General features: G+C 35.4%; 1 pseudogene; it reads left to right on the top strand.

The window, feature by feature from the left end:
- The first annotated feature begins 17,458 nt into the window (after positions 1-17,458).
- Positions 17,459-19,030, top strand: LOC121498581 (annotated as a pseudogene).
- The last annotated feature ends 1,175 nt before the right edge of the window (positions 19,031-20,205 follow it).

The following is a 20,205-nucleotide window of genomic DNA, read 5'->3' as shown; positions in this document are numbered from 1 at the left end:
TGAATGCTCACATTTCCTACATCACTTTGCAGAATTTAACTCATTTACATTTAGTAATTATTGATAGGCACATACTCGTTGTCATTTTGTTGATTGATTTTTGGTTGTTTTGCAGTTCCTGTTTCTTCTCTCCGTCTTGTCCTTATAAGATGATGTTGTAATGTGGTATGTTTATATTTTTCCTTCTTTGTCTTTTGTGTATCTTAGTAAATTTTTGCCTTGTGATTATCATGAGGCTTACAGAAAACAACTTTTATTTATAACAATTTTAAGATGTTAGTCACTTAAGTTTGAATGCATTCTAAGTTCTACATAATTACCCCCTCCACATATTATGGTTTTGATATCACAATTTAAAACTTTTTATCTGGTATATCCATTAACAAATTACTGTAGTTATAGTTGTTTTTACTACTTTTTTCTTTTAACCCTTATAATAGATTTATAAATGATTAACTGGCCACCATTTACAACTGTAATGTATTCTGAATTTTACTACATATGTTACCTTTATTATTGAGATGTATACTCTCATAAGTTTTCCAGTTACTAATTAGTGCTCTTTTACTTCAGCTTAAAGAGATCCCTTTACCATTTTTTTGTAAGGCTGGTTTATGATGATAAGCTCTTTTAGCTTTTGCTTTTCTAGAAAAGTATCTCTCTCTCAATTCTTTTTGTTTTTTCTCCCTCAATTCTTAATGACAATTTTTATTCTTTCTTTTTATAAATACTTAGATATAAGTCTTTTTTAGTTCCATTTCTTTTAAATAGTTAATAAAATTTGGGATAGAAAATTACTTATTACATTTGTCATTCTATATGTTTTGGCATACAGTATTTTCGTTACTCTAAATTATTGTTCTAGATGTTCTCTTTGTTATTATGGGTAGATAATTGATTTTTAGTTTCTGTGGTTGGGATATGTTTTGTTTCAGACTGTTTTAATGTTTAAACTTTTTACATTTTGGAGAATTATAGATTTTAAGTTTATTATTTGAAGTTAAGGAAGTGGCATCCTCTAATACGTAACTGCAGGACTCTAATTTTAGCCCAAGGACTATGTAGGAATTACTGAACAGATTTACCACTCTAAGTTATGAGGACCTGAGAATTTTGAAATGACAATCACTTTGATTTACGAATCTGACCAAAGTTCCATTTGAATCTTCATAATTATCTTACATGATTAAATAGTATTTTCCCATTTAAAAAATTTATAAACAAGGTTAAGGAAGTGATTGATTTCAGTTAAATGTCCCTGGACAAAATATGAAAATGTTTCTTTCCTTTGCAGTATGGGAAGCTAGTCATATCTCTTCATTTAACTTTATTTAAGTAAAAATCTTATTCCTTTCTCTCTTTTGTGTGTTGACCTGTCAAAATGGAAATTATCTGTTAAAATCACCCACTATTATGTTTTCAGCAATTTTTATTTGTCCTTTATGCTTGTGTATCTTTATGTGTATAAATGTCTGTCTGAACCTCAGAGAAAAAATTTTGACTGAATCACATACCTCAGTACCCAGTGCAGAATTATTGACGGTCCTGCAATACCCCTCTTTTCTTTTGATTTGCATTTATTCCTTTTCATCTTCATTCTCTGTTCCACCTACCACTCCCACTCCCCAAAACACATTCAGATAAGCTTTTCTAACTGGTTTGACAGATGTCTTACTGTTTGTATATACATTTATGAGATATACATTGCATAATGTGCATGTGTTATTTAATTTTCCTAAATGGTGCTGTACTCTATATCTTCACCTGTTTTTCACTTTTTCCCCCAAAGTTCTATGCTGGTATGACTATCAATTTTCTGTGTATGTTGTTTTCAAATCTGTTTGGTAGTCCAAACTAGTATGTATGTATTCATCATATTTATCCATTTATTGTCTCAATAATGGGCACCCAAATTACATTCAACTGTATACAGCAAACCTGAACAAATTATCTTATATACTTGCCCTAATGCACGTCTTTGGTATATAAAGACAAGAGAAAGATTTTCAGAAGGAAAGGTATCAATCTAGATGGTAATCAGATAATAATTTAAATAGATAGTACCAGATTACTCAGAAGGGTTGCAATCTGCATTTCCACCAGCAAGGTGTGAAGATCCCTATCCCTTTTTTCCAGCCAACACTTGGCATTATTCAGCTTTCTACTTTTTTTTTTTTTTTAGATTTTATTTATTTATTACAGAGAGAGAGAGAGAGAGGCAGAGGGAGAAGCAGATTCCATACAGGGAGTCCAAGGGGAACTAAATCCCGGGTCTCCAGGATCACACCATGGGCTGAAGGCGGTGCTAAACCGCTGGGCCACCAGCGCTGCCCCAGCTTTCTAATTTTTGACAGTCTGAAAGCTATAAAATTGTACGTCATTTAAATTTGCATTTCTGATTATTAGTTTGAGCATGTATTCAAATGTTGAGTCCTTTTAAATGTCATTTTCTGTATTTTGCTTGCTTTTAGTCTGCCTCTTTGGTATTGTTATTCTTCCATTGTCTTGTTTGTTTGAAAAGCTTCCTTTACAGTCTGGCCCAGAGATCAGTAGAGTTTGGTCTGCAGGCCAAACTTGATATGCTGCCTGTTCTCATACAGCCAAAAGGCTAAACATGATGTTCATATTTTTTTAAATGATGGGGAGAGGGGAACTGAAGAGAAGAATATTTAATGACACAAGAATATTATATGAAATCAAATTTTGGTGTCCATAAATAAAGTTGTATTGAACATAGCCTCATTTACTTATGTATTATGTATTGCTGGCTTTATGCTATGATGCAGTTAAATAGTTCAAACAACATATGACACACAAAGCCTAAAATATTTACTAGCTGTCTCTTTAAGAAAAAGTTTTCAGACCTCTAATCTGAAAGAAGGTTTGATTGATTTCAGACATTGTAAATTTCATCTCTCAATCTATACTCATTAATTTAGCCTTTATGTTCTCCAATCAATAGCCATGACTTTGTTATATTAAATTGATTTTAAAAGATTTTTTGTCTGCTACTCTGTACCCTTAAGGTTATGTTTAAAACATTCATTTCCACTTCTATTCACAGATAGAATATTATCTACAATTAGTTTTATTTCTCACATTATCTACAATTAGTTTTATTTTACTTTTACATACGTGTGTTTTATAAAACATGATTTCATCTTTGCTAATTAATGAATAAGCTAAATTTTAAGTTTTCTTCACAGTGAACCTTTTCCAAAGCCGTCTAAAACAACTTATTCTTTTCATTTAGTGCATAAATATGTGGTACCATCTTTCTCGTACATTAAGTTTTTGTACTTTCATGGGTCTGTCTCCAAACTTTCTCTTTTGATTTATCAGCCCATTTATTTATTTACTAGTTATTGTAATACTTCAAAGAGCAATCATTGATCTTTGCTTTTTAAAATATATTTCAATTTAGTTATTTGCATACTCCTGTTTTGTCCATGTAAATGTGGAATAGCTTTTTTTATACTCTAGATTGATTTTTTTATTCAGTTTAGGTAATAGATTAAACTGGGAAGAACTGATATCTTTATAATTTCTTTTCAAATTCCACTTTAGTTAACATAGTTATATTAGTTTCAAGTATACAATAGAGTATTTCAACAATTCTATACATTACTCTGAACTTATCATCAGTGTGCTACTGAATCCCCTTCACCCATTTCACCCATTTCCCCTCTTTCACCTTCACAATGGTATCCATCAGTTTGTTCTCTATAGTTAAGAGTTTGTCTTTTGGCTTATCTCTTTTTTAACATGTTTGAGTGTATTGTTTCTTAAATTCCACATGTGAGTGAAATGGTATTTCTCTTTCTTTCACTGACTTATTTCACTTAGCATTGTATTCTAGATCCATTCATATTGTCACAAATGGCAAGATTTCATTCTTTTTTTATGGCTGAGTAATATGCCATTATGTATATGTGTCTTCTATCTTCTTTATCCATTCATCTATTGATTTGATGATAAATCAATCAATCAATCAATCTTCAGCTGATTTCATAATTCAGCTATTGTCAGTAATGCTACTAAACTAGGGGTACATACATATTTTCCAATTAGTGTTTTCCTATTCTTGGGGTAATACCCAGCAGTGGAATTAGTGGATCATATGGTATTCTATTTTTAATGTATTCAGGAACCTCCAGACTGTTTTCCTTAGTGGCTCCATCAGTTTGCATTCCTACCAACAGTGAATGAGGATTCCTTTTTCTCCATATCCTCATACTTGTTGTTTCTTGTGTATATGATTTTAGCCATTTTGACTGGAGTGAGATGATATCTCATTGTGATTTTGATTTTATTTTCCTGATGATGAGTGATATTGAGAATCTTTTCATGTGCATCTTGACCATCTGCATTTCTTCTTTAGAGAAATGTCTGTTCATGTCTTCTGCCTATTTTTAATTGGATTATTTGGGTTTTTTGGTGTTGAGTTATATAAACACTTTATATATTTTGTATATTATCCCTTTATCAGATATGCCATTTGTAAATATCTTCTCCCATTCCTTAGACTGTCTTTTATTTTTATCAATTGTTTCCTTCACTTTGTAGAAACTTTTTATTTTGATATAGTCCCAATAGGCTGTTTTTGTTTCCCTTGCTTCAGGAGACATATCTAGAAAAATACTGCAATGATCAATGTCATAGAAATTACTGCCTGTGCTTTTTCCTAGGATTTGTGTGATTTCAGGTCTCACATTTAGGTCTTTGATCCACTTTGAGTTCATTTTTGTCTATGGTTAAAGAAAGTGGTCCAGTTTCCTTCTTTTAAATGTAGCTGTCCAGTTTTCTCAATATCATTTGTTGGAAAGACTTTTTCCCATTGCATATTATTGCCTCTGTTGAAGATTAATTGACCATATAATTGCAGATTTATTTCTGGGCTTTCTATTTTGTTCTGTTGATCAACATGTCTGTTTTTATGCCAGTACCATATAGTTTGATTACTATAGCTTTGTAGTATATCTTGAAATCTGAGATTGTAATAATGCCAGTTTTGTTCTTCTTTTTAAATATTTTTTTTTGCTATTTGGAGTCTTTTTGGTGGTTAAAAACATATTTTAGGATGAACTGTTTTAGTTCTGTAAAATGTGCTATCAGTATTTTGATAGAGATTACATTAAATCTGTAGAATGCTTTGGATAGTATGGGCATTTTAACAGTATTCCTCCATAAGCATGGAATAACTTGTTGTTTGTATCATCTTCAGTTTCTTTCATCAGTGTTTTATAGTTTTCAGAATACAAGTAAAAGACTTGTATTTTACAAGTTAAGTTTATTCCAAGGTACGTTGTTCTTTTTGGTGAAATTATAAATGGGATTGGTTTTTTAAAATTTCTCTTTATGTTACTTCATTGTTAGTGTATAGAAATGCAATAGATTTCTATATCTTAATTTTCTTTCCTGTAATCTTGCTGAATTAATTTATCAGTTTTACTAGTTTTTTGGTGGGGTCTTTAGGGTTTTCTATAGTATCATATCATCTGAAAATAGTGAAAGTTTTATTTCTCCCTTACCAATTTGGATGCCTTTCCCCCCCACCCCCTTTTTCTTATCTGATTCCTGTGGCTAGGATTTCCAGGACTATGTTGAGTAAAAGTAGAATGGATATCCTTCTCTTGTGACTTTCAGGGAAAACTCTTAGGTTTCTCACTCCTGAGGACAATGTTCACTGTGGGTTTTTCATATGGCCTTTAATATACTTTCCTGAGGGTTTTTCATGAATAGATGTTGCATTTTGTCAAATGCTTTTCCTGCATCTATTGAAATGATCATATGGTTTTTATCCTTTTTCTTGTTGATGTGTTGTATCACATTGATTGATTTGCAAATATTAAACCACCCTCGCATTGGAGGAATAAATCCCACCCAATCGTGGTAACTGATATTTTTAAACGTATTGTTGGATTCCGTTTGCTAATATTTTGTTGAGGATCTTTGCATCTTTGATCTTCAGAGATGTCTGCCTGTAGTTCTCTTGTGTGTGTATGGGTCCAGGGGGAAGGGGGGATGCCTACCTGATTTTGGTATCAGGGTAACGCTGGCCTCATAAAATGAATTTGAAAGGTTTCATTCCTCTTATATTTTTTTTGGAATATTTAGAAAAGAATAGTATACTCTGAGTTAGATGTTTGGTAGAATTCACCAATGAAGCCAACTGGTCCTGGACTTTTGTTTGTTGGGAGTTATTTTAACCGATTCAGTTTCATTGCTGGTAGTCTGTTCAATTTTCTGTTCAAATTTTCTATTTCTTCCAGCTTGAGTTTTGATAGGTATTATGTTTCTAGGAATTTATCTATTTCTTCTAAGATGTCCAGTTTGTTGGCATGTAGTTATTCATGATCTTCTCTTATAATTGTATTTCTGCGGTGTTGGTTGTTATTTCTTGTGTAAGAATTATGTGATTTTTTATTGATTTGAGTTCTTTCTCTTTTTCTTGGTAAGTCTGGCTAGAAGTTTATTTATTTTATAGACTTCAAAGAACCAGCTGCTGACTTCATTGATCTGTTCTATTGTGGGATTTTGTTGTTGTTTTTTAATTTTTATGTCATTTATATCTGCTCTAATTTTTATTATCTTCTTCCTTCTGCTGGTTTTCATTTTGCTCATTTTTTTTTCTAGCTCCTTTAAAAGTGAGGTTAGGTTGCTTGAGATTTTTTCCCCCCTTTTTAGAACTGTTTTTGCTGCATTCCAAAGGTGTTTATTTTTTCTTGTGTTTTCTGATTGAATCATTTATGGTTTAGTAATATTTTACTTAACTTCCATGTATCTACGTTGTTTCCAGATTTTGTCTTGTGGTTAATGTCTAGTTTCATAGCAATGTGGTCAGAAAAGATGGATGGTAGGACTTTGATGTTTTTGAATTTGCTGAGGCTTGTTTTGTGTCCTCATATGTGATCTAATCTGGAGAATGCTCCATGTATACTTGAAAAGAATGTATATTCTGTTTTAGGATGCGAATTTTCTTAATATATCTGTTAAATCCATGGATTCCAGTGTGTCATTCAAAGTCATTGTTTCCTTGTTCATTTTCTGTTTAGGTAATCTATCCTTTGATATAAGTGGAGTGTTGAAGTATTTTACTATTATTGTATTATTATAGATTAGTTCCTTTATGTTTGGCATTAACTGCTTTATGTATTTGGATGCTCCCATGTTGAATTCATGAGTATTTACAGTTGTAATACCTTCTTGTTAGATTGCCCCTTTATGAATACATAGTGTCCTTCTTTGTCTTTTGTTAGTCTTTATTTTAAAGTCTATTTTGACTGATGTAAGTATTACTACTCTGGCTTTTTTTTTTTTTTTTTTTTTTTTAGATCCCATTGGTATGATAGATGTTTCCCTATCCCCTTACTTTCAAACTGCTCTTGTCTTTTTTTTTTTTTGCTCTTGTCTTTAGGTCTAAAATGAATCTCTTATAGGCAGCATATATGTCTTGATTGGAGTTTTTCATTCATTTCATTCAAAGTAATTATTGATATATATGTATTTGTGGTCATTTTGTTATTTGTTTTGTGGTTATTTCTGAAGATATTTTCTAATTCTTTCTTGTCTTTCTCTCTCTCATGGTTTGCTGATTTTCTTTCTATATTTGGATTTCTTTCCCTTTATTCTTTGCATAGGTATTAGTGGGTTTTGATATATGGTTACCATTAAGTTTATATATAACCACTTCTGCATATAGCAGCCTAAATTAAGTTGATGGTCACTTAAGTTTGAACCCATTCTTTACTCCTTTCTTCTCCATGTTTTTGGTATATACTATCTTTTTTACATTCTTGTATTTTTTGGTTCCTTGATTGAATTTTTACAGACTTATTTTTACTGCCTTTATATTTCCTGTCTTCATAGTATCACTTTTTTTTTTGCCACTCAAAGAGTCCCCTTTAATATTTCTTGCAGGGCTAGTTTAGTGGTCTTGAACTCCTTTAGTTTTTGCTTATCTAGGAAACTCTTTATTTCTCCTTCCATCCTGAATGATAGCCTTGCTAGATAGACTATTCTTGGCTGCAGATTTCTCTCATTCAGCACTTTGAACTTATCATGACGTTCTTTCTAGCTTGGAAAGTTTCTGCTGAAAATTCTCCTGCTCATTTTATGGGTGTTCCCTTGTATATTACTATCTTCTTTGGTCTTGCTGCTTTAAAATTTGTTTTTCATCACCCTAGTTTTCTAATTTAATTACAGTATATATTTTGCTGTGGATCTGCTTCTGTTTATTTTGTTTGGTGTTCTCTGTGCCTCTTGCATCTGGATATCCATTTTTCTCCAAATTAGAGAACTTTTCAGCTATTATTTTAAATAAATTTTCTGTCCTATATCCTTCTGGGATTCCTATAATATGAATATTATATTTTGATGGAGTCACTGAGTTCCATAAGTCTATTCCTTTTTGTATCTTTTGTTTAGCTTGATTATTTTCCACTCTCTGTCTTCTAGGTCATTCATTTGTTCTACTGCTTCTTTCAGCCTGCCATTCATTCTACTGACCATGTTTTTCATTTTACTTATTGGGCCCTTTATCTCTGCTATGTTATTCTTTATCTCTGTGTTAAGGGTCTCACTCATGTCTCTCACTCTTTTCTCAAGTCTAGTGAGTATCCCAACTACCATTGCTTTAAGTACTCCATTGGACATGTTATTTACATCTGTTTTGCTTAGAACTTTGGGCTTAGCCTTATCCTATTTTTTCATTTGGGACAAATTTATCTGTCTTCTTATTTTGTCTAATTCTCTGGGCCTGTTTCTCTGTGTTTGGAAATTTAGCTACATCTCCTGTTCTTGACCTTATGAAGAAGAGGCTCTGTAGTGCCCTGCCCTGCTGTGTAGTGTCTCCTACTCCCTAGAGCCTGGTGCATCTGAAACTGTCTCCAATATGTGCTGCATGTGCTCTGCTGCTTTGTTCTAGCCACTTGATCCTTCAGGCCAATCTTTTATAAAGGTTCTTTTTGCCTATTGTGGGCACTGTTTGGTCCCTGGCTTGAATATAATGTTTTAACTAGGTGTACTCTTGTCTGCTTATAAAATGGGACCTGTCACCACTGCTGCCTGAACTGGGGCTTCACAAAACTCCTGGACTGGGAGATACTGTGTGAGAAGGGGTTTTGGCTGATCTCTGGGGACTGAGGCCACCTACATGGGACTAAGGCAAGCAAGATTGGGAAGGTGGTTCTTTTCCCAAGAAGTGGGTGGGGGCAAGGCAGGACTTGGTTGAGAAAGTTAGGTAGTGAATGTGGGCATTGCACTTGTTCTCACAGGTAGCCATATGTGTAGACAGGAGCCTAGTGAGGGAAATTTGTGCCTGCCAGCTAGCTCTCTTGTTAGTGGAGAAGTCTCCCAATGATCCCTGCTCCTTCAGCACATGGTCTAAGATTAGTAAACAAATCTCCCTCTTATATGCCCCAGGCATTTTTCAAACTGCTGCTTCCTACCACATCATCCTGGGGCTGTTTTGCTGTCTCTTTAAGGATGATGATTCAATTTCCTCTTGCTCTCTTGGTTCTCCTAGAGCTGAACTACTGATTTTGAAAGTGTCAGGTGTTAAGCCCCATTGATTGTAAGATCTTGTGAAATTATGCCCCTCTGTTTTCAAAGCCAGATGTTGTAAGGATTTGTCTTTCTCATGCAGATTTTTTTTGCCTGGGGTGTCTTGGGCAACGTCTGTTTCTTTCCCCCCCTCTGAACCCACAGCATGTCTCCCTTTTGTCCAGCATTTCCTCCCTTTCAGCCCTCTCCAATTGTGGCCTCTTCTCTACATTTAGCTGTGGAGATTCTATTCTGCCAGGCTTCAATTCATTTTCTGGGTTATTTACACTGATGTGGTTGCTACATAGTTCTATCTGTGGGATGAGATGAGGTTAGAGCCCTTCCACTTGGCCATATTCCCTGGAAGTTCTGTATCTTTATAATGTTGAATGGACTCACCCACAGCACAGAATATATTCCATTTATTCATATAATTATCTACACATATTGGTAAAATTTAACATTTTAAAAAATTGAGTTTTACGTATTCTTCTTAAAGACAATTCTCAGGTACCTTAAATTGTTATTATATTGTTAGGATGCCTTTTTAATTGTATTTTCTAGTTGATTTAGAGAGAATGACATTGGTTTTTGTATATTAATTTTGTCTCTTGCTAAACAGTTATTGCTAATTAAGCTGATTTGTCTAGGTATATGATAGTATTTTTAAACAACATTTTTGCATCTTCCCTTAGAAGCCTAATATCTATAATTCACCATCCAGCATCACTAGTATTGTTATTATATTTTATACTATTGACCAGAAGGTCTGAAACAATGTTAAACGATATTATTGTTGGTGAGAATCTTGTTCTTTAAAATGAAGTAGCTTGGGGCACCTGGGTGGCTCAGTTGGTTAAGCATCTGCTTCAGCTCAGGTCATGATCCCAGAGTCCTGGGATCAAGCCGTACATCAGGTGCTCTGCTCAGCAGGAGCCTGCTTCTCGTTTTCCCTCTGCCTGCTGCTCTGCCTGATTGTGCTCTCTCTCTCTCTCAGTCAAATAAATAAGAAAGCAAATAAATAGTCTTTTAAAAAATAAAATGAAGTAACTCTTAAGATTTCCATTAGGTATACTATTTATTATATTTGTGTGTGCGTGTGTGTGTGTAGATACAAAATTTAACAAGCTAAGGAGATCTCCTTCCATTCTGGTTTATGATTGTTTTTTTCTAATAAATCTGGAAATTTTCAAAGATTTCTTTTGTTTCTATTGAGGTAACCACATTATTTTCTCTCTTTATGTGGGAAATTGTCAATTTTTCATGGTATAATTCATACACCATTATTCAGCATTTTAAAGTATACAGTTGAGTGATTTTTAGTATATCCATAAGGGTATCTAGTTCCAAAACATTTTACTCACCCCCAAATAAAATCCTATACCTATTAAATGGTTATTCCTCATTGCTCTGTGACCCCAGTCCCTGTCAACCAGCACACTGATTTCTCTTTCTATGCATTTGCCTATTCAGTGAGTGCATATAAATGGAATCATATGATATATTTTCTTTCATGTCTGGCTTCTTCCACTTAGCATAATGTCTCCAAAGTTCATCCATGTTGTAGCATGTATCGATACTTCATTATTTTTATAGCTCAATACTATTCCATTATATAGATATACCACATTTTATTTATTCATCATTTGAATAGTTGGGATGGTTCTACATTTTGGTTATGATGAATAATGTTGCTATGAACATTTGGATACAAGTCTTAATATTAGTACACACATACAAACATACTTTCATTTATCTTAGATACTTATCTAGGAATGGAATTTCAGAATTATGAGGTAACTCTATGCTGAACTTTTTGAAGAATTGCCAAACTATTTTTGAAAGCAGCTGCATCTTTTTCATTCCCATCAGCAATATGTTAGTGTTTTCTACATCTTCACCTATACTTTTTTTATGGGGGTATTTTTTTATTATAGTTATTCTATTAGGTAGGAAATGCTATCTCATTGTGGTTTTGACTCGCTTTCCCCTAATAGTTATTAATCATTTGTATATCTTCTTTTGAGAAATATCTGGTCAATTTCCTTGCAAACATTTTAATCAGGTTATATTTTTGTTATTGAATTGTAAGAATTCTTGTCAATGTGGATGTCTTTTTTCTTTTCCTTTTCTCCCTAATTGCTCTGGCTATGTCTCCAGTATAATGTTGAATGAGAGTGGCAAGAACAGACATCCTTGTCTTGTTCCTAATTTTGGGAGGAAAGCATTCAGTCTTTCACCCTTCAGTATAACAGTGGTGAATTTTTCCCAGATGCCTTTTTCTGGTTCAGAAAGTTTCTTTCTATTCCTAGTTTGTTTAATGTTTCTATAATAAAGGGTGTTGGACTTTGTCAAATGCCTTTTCTTCACCCATTGAGATGATCATGTGTTTTTTATTCTTGATTAAATGGTCTATTGCATTGATTGATTTTCATATATTGAACCAACCTTGTATTCCTGGAATGAATCCCACTTGGTCATGGTGTATAATACACTTCATATGTTGCTGGATTTGGTTTGCTAGAATTTATGATGAATTTTTGTGTCTAAATTCATAAAGCATATTGGTCTGTAGTTTTATTTTCTTGTTATATCTGTGTGATGATTTGGGAATCAGGGTAATATTGGCCTCATAGAATGATTTGGTTAGTGTTCCAGCCCCAAACAAGAGATCTCAGACAATGCCAAGTGAAACAGAACAATCACCCAGCTGATCTAAACAATCCATAGAATCATGACAGTTAATAATTACTAACCCCCACTTCTTAAAGAAGCAAGACAATATTTTTTTGTATTTTATCTGAGTATACCCAAAACTCCTTTCAAGATCTGCCTTGTAATCAAGGGTGCAGGGTCTCTTGAAACTCAGGGAAGATAAAGTGTTTTGATGCTCATCAGGGGTGGGGAAGGTGATACTTATCTGAAGTTAACAAAATTCAAAGAGTCTACTTCAAAAAAAAGTTCTAATAAAATACATTTGAAAGGAGGTAAATGGGGACAACTGGGTGGCTCAGCAGTTGAGCCCCTGCCTTTGGCCCAGGGTGTGATCCTGGAGTCCCAGGATCGAGTCCCACATCGGGCTCCCTGCATGGAGCCTGCTTCTCCCTCTGCCTGTGTCTCTGCCTCTCTCTGTGTGTGTGTCTCTCACAAATAAATAAAATCTTAAAAAAAAAAAAAAGAAAGGAGGTAAATGTATATATTTGAAAAGAAGGAGAATCATGGTTTTTGTTCAGAAAAATAAAAGGAAGTATGATATGGAAGACCTATAAAGGGATTGTGATGTTTGTTCTAAGAAGCAATACACTAAGGATCATTTTGTTCAGGAGCACCTGGGTGGCTCAGTTGGTTGAGCGTCTGCCTTTGGCTCAGGTCACAGTCTTGGGCTCCTGGGCCCCTGCTTAGTGGGTGCCTGCTTCTCCCTTTCTCTCTGCCTCTCTGTCTGCCTATGTTCTTTCTCTCTCTGCCAAGTACATAAAATATTTTTTACAAAAGAATAATTTTGTTCAATTTTTTACTTAATACATGACTTATGGGTTTGGGGATTTTTTTGGCTTATAGAATTTTTTTGGCTGAGTTTCTTATCTTTATAATTTATCACTTTTATAACTCTTAGAGTAGCTGTATAAAGTGGGTAGAACCAAATATAAAATTATGTGAGTTTTTTCCCCCTCTATCTGGCTGTTTCCCCAGTATCCTCTTTCCAACGGACCTTTGAAGCTCATTGTATCATAATCAGTAATGGGTGGAAGGTTACTTAGAAGATTGAGATTTGTTTGCTCTCTAGGACCTGAATATTCTAAAGACATATATAACTGATTGTTGGCACTGTGACTAAGACTGGTCTGGGGAACAATCATCACAGAGAAATGAAAAGATTTGCAGTCAACATTTCTACTCTAGCTGATTCTATTTATTACCTAGGTCAAATGGGGTAGATTTAATATTTGCAGGGTATCCAAAGCCAGACTGAATAAGACACAGAATATTTCCTATGAACAACCCATAATACTTTGACATTTGAATATACTACATTTTGTAGAATATTTGAACTTTCAATGTTTTACATCATTTAGTAAAAACATAAAGCAAAAATGTGACTTTTCTCAATAGTCATTTCATACTATGAATCTTTTATCATCTGTTTTCTCCTTTTTTTTTTTTTTTAAGATTTTATCCATTTATTCATGAGAGACATGGAGAGAGAGGCAGAGACATAGGCAGAGGGAGAAGCAGGTTCCCTGCAGGGAGCTTGACATGGGACTTATCCCAGAACTCTGGAATCACTAGCCAAGCCAAAGGCAGACACTCAACTACTGAGCCACCCAGGTGCCTCCTATATCTCTGTTTTCAACTGCCTGGGTGTGATGTGTCTAGGTGGGAATGTATTTGAGCTTATCCTACTTGAAGTTGTTGAGTTTTTTGGATGTGTAAATTAATATTTCCCACATCAGGGAGTTTTCAGCCATTATTTTTTCAAATATTCTTTTCCCTTTCTCTCTCTCCTTCTGTCATGTGTATGTGTTGGAACATTTGATGGTATCTCCAAGGTCTTTGGGTCTGTATTCACTATTCATTTTTTCCTCTCTGTTCCTTGGATCTACTCTTTGAACTATCTTCAAGCTCACAGATTCTTTCTTTTTCCAGCTTAAATCTGGTTTTAAGTCTCTCTGGTAAAATTTTCATCGCAGATACTATACTTTTTAATTCCAGAATTCCCCTTTAGGTTTTTGGTATTTGTGGGTTTTTTTGAAGTCTTTTTTTTTTCTTTTAAGTTATTTGATCAGCTTGTTGTTTGCCCCAGCCATTATTGTTGTCTCAGACAGCTACGATATTAAGCAGTTGCTGCTTAATGTCTTTGACAAGCCTGTTAAGAAAAAAAAAACAAAAGCTGCTTGTATTAGGCAAACTTGAGTCAGGTCAAATAAAAGCAAGCCACTTGAGTGAAGATTTCACAGGAACTTACAGACAACTCAAATAATGACACTTATGTGGGGCTTTGGAGAAACTCCAACCCTTTCCTCCCTTCAGTGACTACTAAGCTCTTGTTTTCCTCATGATTGTAGAATTGTTGGTTTCTAAAACTACCATGGATCTGGGGAGTAAGGTATGGAAACAGGCCAAGTTCAAATGCTACAAAGGTAAGGTTGTTACAAAGATTCAGTTGTTCTTCTTGAATAAATGCTCCCCAGATTATTTTAGCCTTTAGTTAATTTTCAGGTTCTGAAAAAGTTGATTGGACAAGTCTTGCCAGCGCTCTTGCTGCTTTTATGGAGAAGATTTTAGGTGACCTTTAGTTCACAAGTTCCATTGGCATCACTCATTCATTGAATGACTTTTTCATGTAGAATTTTCCTTGGATAATACTAAGTGATTATAATGCATGGTTAAAAAGAAAACAGACTGTTGGAGTTTTTAAAGCTAAATTTTATTTGGGAATTTTGTATCCAGATGCATGTGGAATTGTATTACTTGTTGTCTTATCTGATTTGGGAATTCTAATTATACTTTTCCTGAGTAATATTTAAACTCTCATTTAAAATGACAATGTTCACTCTTTAATCATTATGGAGCACAGCCAGTCAGAATGTAAGTAACTGATACAACCATATAAGTAAGAATTAGTTGAATATTATCTCTCCCTAATAAATTAGGCTGGACAGCATTTGCCATTTTCTTGGGCAGCTTCTGTCAGTGTTAACTGTTTCTGAAGATTGGTAGAACTCATCTGTAAAATCTAGGGTTACTGGGGATAGGTGGGGAAAAAGCTGTTGACTTAATTTGTTTCTTTAATGCCTCTTGCTCAGTGTTTCTATTCACTCTTAATTCAATTTTGAAATTTTATACTTTTACAGAAATTCACAAATTTAGGTTTTAAAGGTTATTAATATGAAGTTATTCATAGTACTCTCATTTTTGTTTTTGCCTCAGTCATGACCTTCATAGTTTTTCTGCTCCTAGCCCACAATCTAATCCAGAATCACTCATTATATTTAGCTTTTGTGTTTCTTTAACCTTCTTCAATTTGGAATAATTCCTTAGCAATTTCTTTGTCATTCATGACATTGGTATTTTGAAGATTCAGGTCATTTATTTTGTAGACTGTCAATTTTATTCGGTCTAATGTTTGTTTATGATTAGATTCAGGCTGTATTTTTTAAAGATTTTTATCTATTTATTTTGAGAGAGAGAGCACATGGGTGGGGGGAAAGGCAGAAGGAGAGGGAGAAGCAGACTCTCAACTGAGCAGGGAGTCTGAGGCTGGACTCGATCCCTGGACCCTGGGATCATGACCTAAGTGGAAAGCAGACACCTAACCACCAAGTGACCCAGGCACCCCAGGTTGTATATTTTTGGAAGAAGTGATATATGATATATATATATCATAATATTTAATATAAGTGCTTGGAAATAAGTCATGGCTTCCAAAAATACAAGATTTTAAAGCATTAATTTTCTTTTTTTTAAAAGAGATTTATTTATTTATTTATTTATTTATTTATTCATAAGGCAGAGACACAGGCAGAGGGAGAAGCAGGCTCCATGCAGAGAGCCCGACGTGGGACTCGATCCCGGGTCTCCAGGATCACGCCCTAGGCTGCAGGCGACGCTAAACCACTGTGCCACCGGGGCTGCGCAAGCATTAATTTTCTTATCAATTTCCAATTTATTATATAATCAGAGGAGAGATTATTTATCATATTGATTCTTTAAGATGTATTGAGGCTTGTTTTTGTATTTTGGAAATGTTTTGTGTCTACTAAAAAGAATATACATTACAGTGAATAACAGAAATTCTCATGTTCACTTATGTTAAATGTTTTCCTCTTTCTCACTGAAAGCTTAGCATAAGAGGAAAAAGGCATGCTTAGTTGCACTATTTCCTTGTTTGGTTCCTCATCCATTCTCATCAGTTCTTTTTCTATATTCTCTCATGTTGAATTTGTGGGCAAAAGTGGGAGAGGAAGAGAAGAGAAAACTTTTATTTGCCTGCTATTATGCACATATATGTTGATCCTCAGTGCATGTTTAAAATTGAATGTTTCTCTTGAGAGTAGTCCCAAGGGGTTCCTCAAAGATTCCCACCTGGAAACATTTGGCTATGGCTCCCTGGTGCAGGTTGTGTCTCTTTGACTGGTTGCTTATTCCCTCTACACTGAACTTCTGCATCTAGTGATAAATATTCTCTTCTTTCTACTAGTAGCATTGCTATTCAAGCTTCAGCAGACTGGAATCAAGCTCTCTAATGGTTTTTTAAAGCTCCTTAACAGGTATAAGAGGATATCTCTTTATTTTACTTGTGAAGGAGGGGAAAAAATTCTCTCCCTTCACCTCCTACATGTATTTGCCTTGAATGTGGTTCTTGGGCCGAATGTTGCAAACTACTTAGCAACTACTCCAAAACAGTAGAAAAAGACTCATTTTAATATTCTATTATAGATTTGGGCAGCCCCAGTGGCTCAGCAGTTTAGTGCCTGCCTTCAGCCCGGGGTGTGATCCTGGAGCCCCAGGATCGAGTCCCACGTCGGGTTTCCTGCATGGAGCCTGCTTCTCCCTCTGCCTGTGTTTCTGCCTCTCTCATTCTCTCTCTCTCTCTCTCTCTCTCTGTCTATAATAAATAAATACGCTCTTTTAAAAAATTCTATTACAGATTCAATACAATACTGATTATGTTCTCTAATGTCAATGCACTGTAATTAGAAAGTAAGGAAAAATTATAGTAAAAAGGTTTTTTTTTTTTTTCAGGTCAATGAAAACTTTACAACTATAATAGTTAAGACAGTGTAGCAGTACCACAGAATTAGATTTAAAAAAAAAAAAAGACAAATGGAAGAGAATAAAGAGCCCAGAAATAAGGCTGCATGTATATGGAAACATGAACTGTTAGTGCAAGTTAACAAAAAACTGAGAATTAAAAATGGTTCTTGGAGGTCCTGCATGCCTGCTCTTACCAGGGCATGTTGCAAACTGTTGCACTCGCTGCTGCTACCTGAGCTGCCATCTCCTGTCGGCTGCTACCACCCAAGCCATGCTAGCCCCCAAGCAGCAGTCTAAAGTTTTCTACAGCAAGATCTTCATAAACAATGAGTGGCACGATGCTTTCAGCAAGAAAACATTCCCCACCGTCAATCCATCCACAGGAAAAGTCATCTGTCAGGTAGCTGAAGGAGACAAGATGTGGACGAGGTAGTAAAGGATGCCCAGGCTGCCTTCCAGCTGAGCTCACCCTGGCACCACATGGATGCATCCAACTCGAGCCGCCTGCAGAACAGCCTGGATGATCTGATTGAGTGGGACCGGACCTACCTGGCAGTCTTAGAGACCCTGGATAACAGCAAGCCCTATGTCTTCTACCTGGTAGATCTGGACATGGTCCTCAAATGCCTCTATTATTACCCTAGTTAGGCTGACAAGTACCATGGGAAAACCATTCCTACAGATAGGGACTTTTTCAGCTACACCACCATGAATCTATCAGAGTAAGCAGGAAAATCATTCTGTGACCTTCCCATTCCTGGTGTAAGCCTGGAAACTGTACCCAACCTAGGAAACTGGAAAGAAGTTGAAAGAAGTTGAGCAGACTCTGCTCACTGCCCTCTATGTGGCCAACCTCATTAAGGAGACTGGCTTTCCCCCTCCCATGGTTAATATTATTCCTGAACTTCATCCCATAGATGGGACCACCATCATCTCCCATGAGGATGTGGACAAAGTGGCCTTCACAGGCTCCACTGAGGTTGGCCACTTAGTCCAGGGAGCAGTAAATAACCTCAAGAGAGTGACCCTGGTGTGAGAATGGGGTTGGGGAAGGAGCCCCAATATCATGTCAGATGTAAACATGAACTGGGCCATGGAGCAGCCCCACTTTGCCCTGTTCCTCAACAAGGGCCCGTACGGCTGTGCAGGCTCCCAGACCTTTGTGCAAGAAGATATTTACACTGAGTTTGTGGAGCAGAGCATCACCTCAGCCAGGTCTTGTGTAGCTGGCAACCCCTTTGACAAAGCCAGGGACCTCAGATGGAAGAAACTTAGTTTAAGAAGATCCTTGGTTATATCATATCGGGGAAGGAGGAAGGGGGAAAGCTGCTGTGTGGTGGAGGGATGGCTGCTGACCATGGCTACTTTGTCCAACCCACCATGTTCAGAGATGTACAAGACAGCATGACTATTACCAAGGAGATCTTAGGGCCAGTGATACAGATCCTGAAATTCAAGACCATACAGGAAGTTATTGAGAGAGCCAACAATTCCAATTTTGGGCTGGCAATTTTTGGCTGCAGCAATCTTCACCAAAGACTTGGATAAGGCCAATTACCTGTCCCAAGCCCTTTGGGCTAGCACTGTGTGGGTAAACTGCTATGATGTCCTGAGGCTCTGTCACCATTCAGTGGCTACAAGATATCCAGAACTACCAGAGCTGGGAGAGTATGGGCTGCAGGCATATACTTAAGTGAAAACCATCATGGTCAAAATGCCTCAGAACTCCTGAAGAACTGTGCCAGCTCCCTCACTCATCCAGCAACAGAGGTCAAGGACATCAGCAAAACCAAGAAAAATGACCCTTGCACACTAAAAATTTCAAAAGGGAAATTCTCCCACAAAAACTCTTGATCATGATAGTCCCAGAATTTGAAGTGATAAATGGAGTGGATATGGGACAAATAGTAAATGAAAGCCTTTTGCAATGCAACAGTACTACTAGCTTCTAGGCTGATTTTTCAAAACTAGATTCAAATGTCTTATCCTGTCCTTTCTGTAACTTGCTTTTATGGGGGAACAAAAGGCCATTGTTTATACTTGTACTAACAAGTTGGGGCAATGGCTAGTATCTTGCTTTGTATTCTGGACTAAAATTCATTAAAAACAACACTGCTGTTCACCTCTCAGTTAAATAAATAAGTAAATGGTTCTTGGAAAATTGATTATCCAAATAGGCAAGAATTTATCATTTTTCATATTTTATATACAAAAATCAAATCCAGTCAGATTAAAGAACAAACTGTGAAAAACAAAACTTTAAATTATTAGAAGATTAATTATAGAAGATATTAAGACTTCAGGGTAGGAATATCTTTAATCGTGATACCAAGAACCTGTTTCATAAAGAAAAGTAGTTTTGAATAATTAGTATTTATGTAAAAAAATCATCAAAGTTGGAGATAAGTCAGCTAAGAGTAGGCTGAGATTAAAAAGTTAATTCTTTGAAGAGGGAACCCAAATTAGCAATGTATATGTTCAATATCATTGGTGAAAGAAAATAAAAATTAAAAATAAGATTTTCTTTTATCTATCATGTTGGCAAACATTTGAAAAGTCAGATAATACCAGGTATATTAGTTTGTTAAAGCTGGTAAATAACAAAGTATCACAAACTGGGTGGCTTGCACAAAAATATTATTTCATGGTTCTGCAGCTTAGAAGAATAAGATCCAAGAGTTGGTTCCCTCTAGAAGCTGTGACAACAGGACAACCTGTTCATGCTCTCCCTAGCTTCTGGTAGTTTATTGGAAATCTTTGGTGTTCCTTGACTTCTGCTACATCACTGCAATATCTGTCTACCTTTATCTCCACAGAGCATTCTTCCTGTGTCCAAATTTCCCATTTTACTTAGGATACTAGTCATTGGATTAAGAACCCACCCTACTCAAATATGACCTGATTTTA

This window comes from Vulpes lagopus, chromosome 9 (assembly GCF_018345385.1).
Source record: "Vulpes lagopus strain Blue_001 chromosome 9, ASM1834538v1, whole genome shotgun sequence".
Taxonomy (NCBI): domain Eukaryota; kingdom Metazoa; phylum Chordata; class Mammalia; order Carnivora; family Canidae; genus Vulpes; species Vulpes lagopus.
This window is presented reverse-complemented; position numbering and strand designations above follow the sequence as displayed.